This window comes from Mobula hypostoma, chromosome 2, assembly GCF_963921235.1.
Source record: "Mobula hypostoma chromosome 2, sMobHyp1.1, whole genome shotgun sequence".
Classification (NCBI taxonomy): domain Eukaryota; kingdom Metazoa; phylum Chordata; class Chondrichthyes; order Myliobatiformes; family Myliobatidae; genus Mobula; species Mobula hypostoma.
The window spans coordinates 52,862,224-52,870,684 of record NC_086098.1 but is presented as its reverse complement, the minus strand read 5'-3'; the positions used below and the strand labels follow the sequence as shown (position 1 = coordinate 52,870,684).

The 8,461-nt window shown below is 40.7% G+C and overlaps 1 pseudogene; it reads right to left on the bottom strand.

Moving 5' to 3' along the window:
* Positions 1-1,367: 1,367 nt before the first annotated feature.
* Positions 1,368-8,461, bottom strand: part of LOC134357212 (meprin A subunit alpha-like) — a 28,281-nt pseudogene continuing 21,187 nt past the window's right edge.

The window sequence follows — 8,461 nt, the reverse complement described above, 5'->3', positions numbered from 1 at the left end:
ATCCCATAGTGTCTAACAACTGACATTGTTCAAGGCTTCTGAGTGGTGAAAGAATACTTTACATTGTGGTCAAAATACAGCATAAATAATGTTCAATGTGGTTAAATACACTATCAACGAACACATGCAACTTGCAAAGACTACAGAAAGTTAACTGGTACAGTGCATGCTTTAATTTACTAATGTGATCACTGATCTTCAGTGGCAGAGTAGAGATACGTCTCTATCAAGGAAGGTGTAAGATGCTGCTTCCCTGCAGGTCACCCTTGGGCAAGGTGTAGCACCTGCTTACCCACCCCCTCCCCCGCCGATCAGGGTCACATGGGAGCAGGTGGTGCATCACTGTATGAGTAGCTGGTATATAAGAACATAAGAAATCCTGGTTATGCAACCACTGACGCCAGGCGGACAATCTCTTAAGAGTACTGATAATGGCTGCGGTCACCCGTGTTGTAAACACACTGGCCAGAAGAAAGCAGTGACAAACCACTTCTGGAGAGTTTTCCAAGAAAAATCATGGTCATAGACCACGATCGTGCACATCATATGACACGGCGCCAGATGCTGATGATGACGATGGTGATCTGCCTCTTTCACACGTGGCAAATTTATAACTTCCAGAAATCGCTGGAGATGTTCGATTAAAGCTACTGCGTAAATTCTCAACACCTCTCTTCAAATAGAACACTAACTCTCCTACTTGGTGGCATTAAATTAACTAAAGATCTATAAGACTTCAAACCCATTTATCTTTTTTTGCACCTTATATGTTTGATTATCATTTCCTCCTAAGATGTCCCTGGCACAAAAGAACACTTCCACAGTGCTCTAAATCAGTGCTGAATACTTCCTAGATCTTCCTATGCTCATTGATCTTTACAATGTGTCTAGTATATTGATGATCAACCATTTTACACAAGTTCTTTTTGCATCCACTCCCCTTTAAATCAGATTCCTTGTAAGGTAGCTACTAAATTGTTTTCTTACACAGCTCCTCATCTCATCTGAACTCACTTTCTATAGACCAGGACTCCCTTGCTCAACCAGCCTTGTTGTCTGCTTTAACTCTGAATTATGTTAAAGAATAAATTCACACACAAGCTTCAGGAAATGCGAACAGGCATAATGAAATATTGTAAAAGCTCTACAAAGCAAAGCAGTGCTTAACAGTTTGACTCAACTACTTATTACATGCTTTATTACCCATAATACAATTAGAAAAAATTGCAATGTCTAATGTGAGGAGATACAAATACAACCAAATTTCATGAAATTACCATTAAGCACAAAACTCATGCAAGTTCTTGCAAGACATTAAAAGATTTGTAAATTAGTGAAAATTTCAATTTATAATCCACTATGATGCATTATGATGATTTAATTTCGTTTCTGGCAATTATGTTAATAATAGCAATAGACAACACCAGCACACCTGCAATTGCACCAATCAGGACTCCCAGGACTGTGCCATGAACCTGTGCTCTCTCACAGCGATCACCAAAGAGCTGGTGTATTTGAGTTGAGGTACACCTAAAAAGGAACAACATTACAGAGTATGACATAACAATATCGCACAAACAACAGCCTTTCGGTCCAACAGTTTAATGTTGGTGCCTACAGTATGTTCCATACAGATCCCCCCATCTAACAGCTTCCAAGTTCACAAACACATCCTTTCTACAGTCTTCATGTACTTACCTAGGTTTCCCAGTGAGCAATAGTTCTCTCCTATACCAATAATGCAAACTATGTAGAGCCGTAACAAGCAAATCTGAGAATGTGTCATCAGATAATGGCCAGGATAAGTTGTAAGGAGCAGTTTACCCAGTGGCCCTGATCTATAAGAGCATCTTCTGAAGTTACAATTAATTATTTTTGGTCATACTAATTTCATGTTTTGCATTTTGTTTGAACTTGATGATGAAACTGAAAAGAGATATAGGGCATTACGGAGAATGGTAGTTTGGGCTGTGAGTGCTTTCCAAACAAAATGGATTGATTAGTCCTCCCATTTCACTCTTTTCCACGGATGCGACCTGACCTGCTGTATTCCTCCAGCATGTTGTGTGTGTTGTTTGGATTTCCAACCTCTGCAGGCTTTATCGTGTTTGAATCTTGCCCATCTTCTATCAAACACAAATATAGGGAAAATTCTATTCTCGCTCGGAGCTGCACATCTCCCTAAAGATTATACTGTGTTAAAAATTGTTGCATGGGACTAATGGGTCAGATAGGCAATATCTATCAATAAAGTTGAACTAATGCTAGCATGGGGAATACAACGTGGGCTTGATGATCATCAATATTCTCTTGCCCAGCAGTGTCTTATATTTGTATGCTTTTTTTTGCTACAACGTTTATAATCATGCCATTATTACAGGTATAATTACAACATTTAAAAAGATATTCACACAGCTACATGGAAACAAAATGATGAGGGAAAAGAGACAAATTCAGGCAAATAGCATTAGCTTAGATGGGCAACTTGGTTAGCATAGACAAGTTGAGCTGTATGGACTTTTTGATATCAAATAACTGTATCAACTTAGTAGGACATGTGTCCTATTGTCATGTGGTGTAGCAAATTCAAATATTGTTGAGGTTGGCTTTCAACAAAAGTAATTTGCATTTCAGAAAAGGGTAGATCAGATCTTTGTAACAAATGGACATCTGTGGTTCTGGAATCAGAGAAATCAGATTTCATAGTGCAAACTGAGACAAAAGGTCATCAAAATTTTCTAAGTAAACCCTGCAAAATAACTATTTTGCTCCTTCAAAGTACCACACATGAGTTGCAGAAGCTTCACCTACCTGCAACTTGAATTCCCATTCACAATAACACATATTCCACCATTCAGACAATAGCCAGGACTGCACTGCTCTCTGAAGGGACTTTGTAGCTGATGTTCTACTGCTCGCCGATGCCTTAATGGAGGACCCCTGGGTTGAACTGGCACTTCTGTATGAATCAGTGGAGTCAGATCTTTGAAAAAAAAGATTAGTTAAGTTCAGCGATTGATTTTTGCATTTTGATAATTGTTTCTTTCCTGTTTTCTTCTATAATCTCTGGGTTAATTCCCTTGGTCTTCTCTCAATCATCCAGAGCTTCCCTCCAGTGTCTTCTTCAAGCATCAAATTAGACAAGACTCTGGATACGGAAAGTATGGCATGAACCACATCCAACCATTTCTGTGCCATTATCCATTATCCATTACGCAGGTCATTCATGAGTGTGAGAATCATGATTTGAGTCTAATCCATCCCTTTCCAACCTTGGACAAGTGCAAAAACCACCTGAAGGTGTATGCACCCCCTAGTCCATAGTTCAAAGACTATGCTACGTTGCATATGGCAATTGTTGCTGCTAATGTCACCCCAGTGACCCTGATTCAGGAACCACATGGTTGCAAGTTTAGCACCCAATGAAGTTCTCAGTGTAATTCAAAAAATCCTGGAAGTTATTGTTACCATTTACAATGAAGGGCAACAATCTGTGTTAGGTATGAGTCTAACAATGTCTGAGAGGTAGAGAAAGGGAGGGGAACAGCACGGCCAAATAGGAACAGTATGTTCTTAAAAAGTGGCAATGCTTCAAAATAGCACATTGCATTGAGCAAGATTGAGTGGAGAGGTTGCTTTCAGGGTCATATTGAGAGTCCTGAGGTCATGTATTGAGAGCACACAAACGTCCCGGTGTAAGTAGGGGCAGAATCACACCACCTCACAAAACCAAACCCCTCTTCCATTAGCTCTCTGCTGCCCCACATGTGGAGTCTGCGATTCTCACATTCGCTCATTCATTGCCTCAGAATCCACACCAGAGAAGAAGCTTTGAAGGGACGATCTCACAGTAGTTTGTTTGATGCATTTAATAAGTGGCTCTGTATCCATTGGAACTTAGAAGAGCAAGAGGAGACTTGATGAAACATATAAACTCATTATGAGTGTATACATAGCATATTCTTTGCAGTGTTGGGGAACCAAAACCTGGAAGTCTTAGGTTTAAAGTGAGAGGGAAAATATTTAATAGGAACTATGGAAGCTATTTTATGTTACACAGAGCAGCATGCAATATGGAATGAGAGGCCAGAGGAAGTGCTAGCTGATTAAATTATCCCACCTGAGGGATAACCAGTAAACTCATCCCACTCCAGATCCATAATTCGTAGTTGTTAGGTGTGTCAGCTGTTTTTTTAACTAACAGTGCATAAACCTTTGTATTTTCTGACCCCTGGTTTATTGGAGAAATAAGCTTCAATCATTTTTCTTCACCATTAAGAAGAACAGAATGAGCAGTGTACCGTACCCCTTCAGTCTTCCATAGTGTGTTTGAAAAAGCAGCATGTCAAATTACCACATATAAAAGTAGCAACTGGAGATAGACTCTCACATATATCCCCCTCTAGTTCTTCAAACCATACACCCATCAACAATACCATTTACTTTACAAAATTTTGCCAAGTTTCTCATTCATGTGTCCCTGCCATGAATTCTCCTTATAACTGACTGTTATCACCTTGTTGACCAATCATATTTATTACTTGCACAAGTAACTAATTTCTCTGCAAAAATCCCTAAACAACTTCATATCAGATGAAGTTAACAATGAAGCACAGAACTCAGCTTTCTAAACCCGACTTTCAGTCTGCGATGGAAAAGTAACAACCACACCAAGAGAAAACATGAGAAAAAACTTTACCATTGAACTCAATAATAATAATGAGGTCATCATTTTTTAAGAAACTTCTGCCCTGGAGATCCCTGTGTGATATGAATCCTGCCCATCCCCAGGAGAAACTCCAGTAACAGTCGCATGCACCATCGTAGTATCCAGTTAATGTGGGCTTGTCCCAAAATTAGGTGTTATTGCTGCCTGTAATTAAACAGTGTCATACATATTAGGTCATTTAATGCTACCTTAAATATTAAAGCAGAGTGCAGAATCATATTGGTCGGAAATATGAAGCAAATCTAACAACTTAATAGTGTAACAATCTCAAATTTAACAATTCCAGTTGAGTTTATTATCAGGTTCAGAAGGACAGTGAGATACAGACAGAATGAAAAACTCCTTGCAACATCATCACCAGTACAAAGGTTTAAATAAACACAGAATAAAAATTCCAAATATGTTACAAATCTAATTAAACCATGTTTGTTAAAGCAAGACTGTAATATCAAAAAGCAAAGGTGCAATAGAAATCCATGGCAATGCAAGAAGTAATCTATGGTGTTCCATTGCTGAGATAGGGTTAGGATTGTGCAGGTATATTCAAGAGCCTGATGGTTGTAGGAATGAAGCTGTTCCTAAACCTGTGGTGTGGGACTTCAGGCTTCTTATCATCTGCTTTGGTTTGGTTGATGTTGACCATGAGGTTGCCATAGTGGCCCCACTCAACTAGATGCTTTATCTCATTCCTGTATATTCACTCATCGCCACAAGTGATCTGGCCAACAGTAGTTGTGCCATTGGCGAATTTATCGATGGTATTGGATCTGTGCTTAGAGATGAAGTTATAGATGTAAAGAAAATGGTGCAGGGGGCGAAGAATGCAGTCTTGAGATGTATCTGTCTTGATGATCAACAAAGAGGAGATACTGTTAGCATACTGATTGGGATCTGCTGATGAGGAAGTCAAGGATCCAGTTGCAAAAGAATGTACAGAAGCCCAGATCTAGGAACTTGGTGATCAGTTTGGGGAGGATGAAGGTGTTGAACACCAAACTGTAGTCAAACGACAGCATATTATCATGTGCATGACTGTTGTTCAGATGATCTTGCTCTAAGTGATGACCTAATGAAATAACATCTGTTGTTGACCCGTTGCGGCAATAGGCAAACTGAAGGGAATTCCAGTCATTTCTGAGTTTAGAGTCGATTCACGCCAGAAACAAACACTTCAATGGATTTCACTTGGGTTTTTCATTATTAAGAAGTCTTATCTAAACTTTCGAATGAAAAATATACTGAACTATTCGGTTCTTCAATAATGGTTATTCGTGATCTACAGATTCAAGAACATTATTGCATCAATAGCAGTACATTTTAATCTTCTGTCCATAAACTATTATAGAGAAATAGTAGGTGAAATTAATCAGCACATTCTTAGAAAAAGAATATTTTAATTCAATTTGGTATTTTATCTTTTATGACATCCATGTTTACATAGTCCAAATATGGGATCCAGTCACAAGAATTCTCCGTATCCCTGAGCCTACTAGTGTGATCTCAATTGCAAAACATTATATTTTCATGGTAAGTGCTAAATTATAAAAAAACAATTAAATGGTTAGATACATTTAAAATATTTAAGTAGTTTGTAATACTATAAGGAAATAATAAAACTAAAGGAATTTATCTTTCAATGCCCTTCCACTCCTTACCCCTGGGATCTCCAACGAAATCAAAGCAATGTCAAATCCAGCAGTGAATCAGCAACATTGCACTCCACTGCTGTCTCCTCATGGAGATCAGGAGCAGGATGAAGAAACATATTTTGGGTGTCTGATTAAAACCAAGACGTACTGAATTTTCAGTGATGTACTACCTGCAGTTCTATTCCTTGGACTTCTATCCAGACCCGGCTATTGTCGCACTTCCTGATCACTGAGAACAAATTTCCTAAATACCCTAATAACCTCGACCCCATCAATCAGTATTTCTATGCATGTCTTGATCTCCACACTCTACCATGATATTTTGATCATTAGGTCCCTCTAATCCCCATCCTTTTTCACTTACCCCAATTTACTGAATGTGCCACAAAAACAGTATGATCTTTAACAATATCTCCTGTTACGTACCCCGTAACTGGGTTGCCAAACCAGCAGAAATGGATCACTCAGTTGGAGTCTGGAGTACTAGAACTAAGAAAGTTTTATTAAAGAAACAAGCAACACAGTAATCGAAAGGATAATAAATGCAACAGTTCAGCGATGATAAACACACATGTGCACAGAATTAAGATAACAGCATCAATCAAGCTCTATCGTTGTCTAGGGGTAAATGACCAAATTTCAAAGTGACTCAAAGTTCAGTCCAGTTTAGTAGTTCAGTTCGCAGTAATCGTTGCCATGGCGATGGACAACGTGGGGGGAGAGAGAGAGAGAACAGGAACAACTGATCATTCAGACACGGCCAAAACAATAGACCTTCTCCCATCTGACCGATCCCATCCTAATCTTTTCAAAATGGTTTTTTCCTCTTATCAGGGGGCCCCTAGCTTCATTGATTTCCACGCTAACACCGACTAGGTTTGTTAGCATATCAAAAGCCGGTGACCGTCTCAGTTCGCGTCGGTCATGATCAATAACATTCTTCCCCCTGGGCAGCCGGTAAATCTCTTTCATGATTCCACCAACTGTTTCCTCCAGCACCGCAAAATGTCCACCGGGGGGGGTACCTCGTGGGCCATGTTAAAAACCTCATCCCCATAACCCTTTTGCACCACCCCCCATTCCTCATCTGCGGGTACTGTACTTGATTTCCCTTTTCTCCTTAGCGCTTCCTCCTCCCCACAATAGCCTACTAGTTCCTTTGTTAAAGCTGTGTCAGAGAGAGCTGTCTCTGCAAAAACCATCAGCCCCTCGTCTCGGTCCTGCGTCTGCACAAATTCTTTCCTGGCTACTGCTATGTCCGTCCCAGCTCCCTCACTACCTCTTATCTCACTACACCCCGTCTCATACAAGGTTGGCAGAAATGTTTCAGCTAAATTCACTATCGCGGGCCCGTGATGAACCTGTGAGTCCCTGGGCGGGGCCTCAATGCTGGCAGGCTGACCTGTCAATCTCACGACTGGGAACACGATTCCTCCGGTGATGTCATTACTGAGCAAGACTTCCACGTCTTTCATCGGTAATTCGGACCTCACCCCGATCATGACTAGTCCAGAGACCAGGTTGCTCTGTAAGTGTATCTGGTGCAAAGGGACTGACTCTGTCCCTTCCCCAACACCTTTGACCTCTACCTCCCCAGTCTGGGTCTCTGAGCTAAACTCTAATACACTCTTCAGTATTAGTGACTGACACGCTCCCGTGTCTCTCCAGATCCGCACTGGAACTGGTTTTAACCTCTCCTTCACTGACACCAATCCGCCGAGATAAACCTCTCGCGCCCTTCCTGGACTTTTTCAGACCTGTCCTTCCCTAGTGGTTCGCTTAAAAGCTCGATACAGCCATTCAAAATTTCCACTTTTCCTTTCCCCGTCTCCTTCCTTGGGGCAAAGCACCTGGACGCAAAGTGTCCAGCTTTCCCACAATTATAACAGACGACCCCAGGAGACTTCCTACCAGACTGCTCCTGGTCTACCTTATCCTTTTCACTAGTCCCCGGCTTACTTTCTGACTTTTCCGGTGGACTCTCCCCGCCGTCCTGACTACCCTTCTGGTAGCCTTTACTCGGGGCAAACTTCATTTTATGCGTCAACGCATACTCATCCGCTAACTTAGCAGTTGCGGCTAA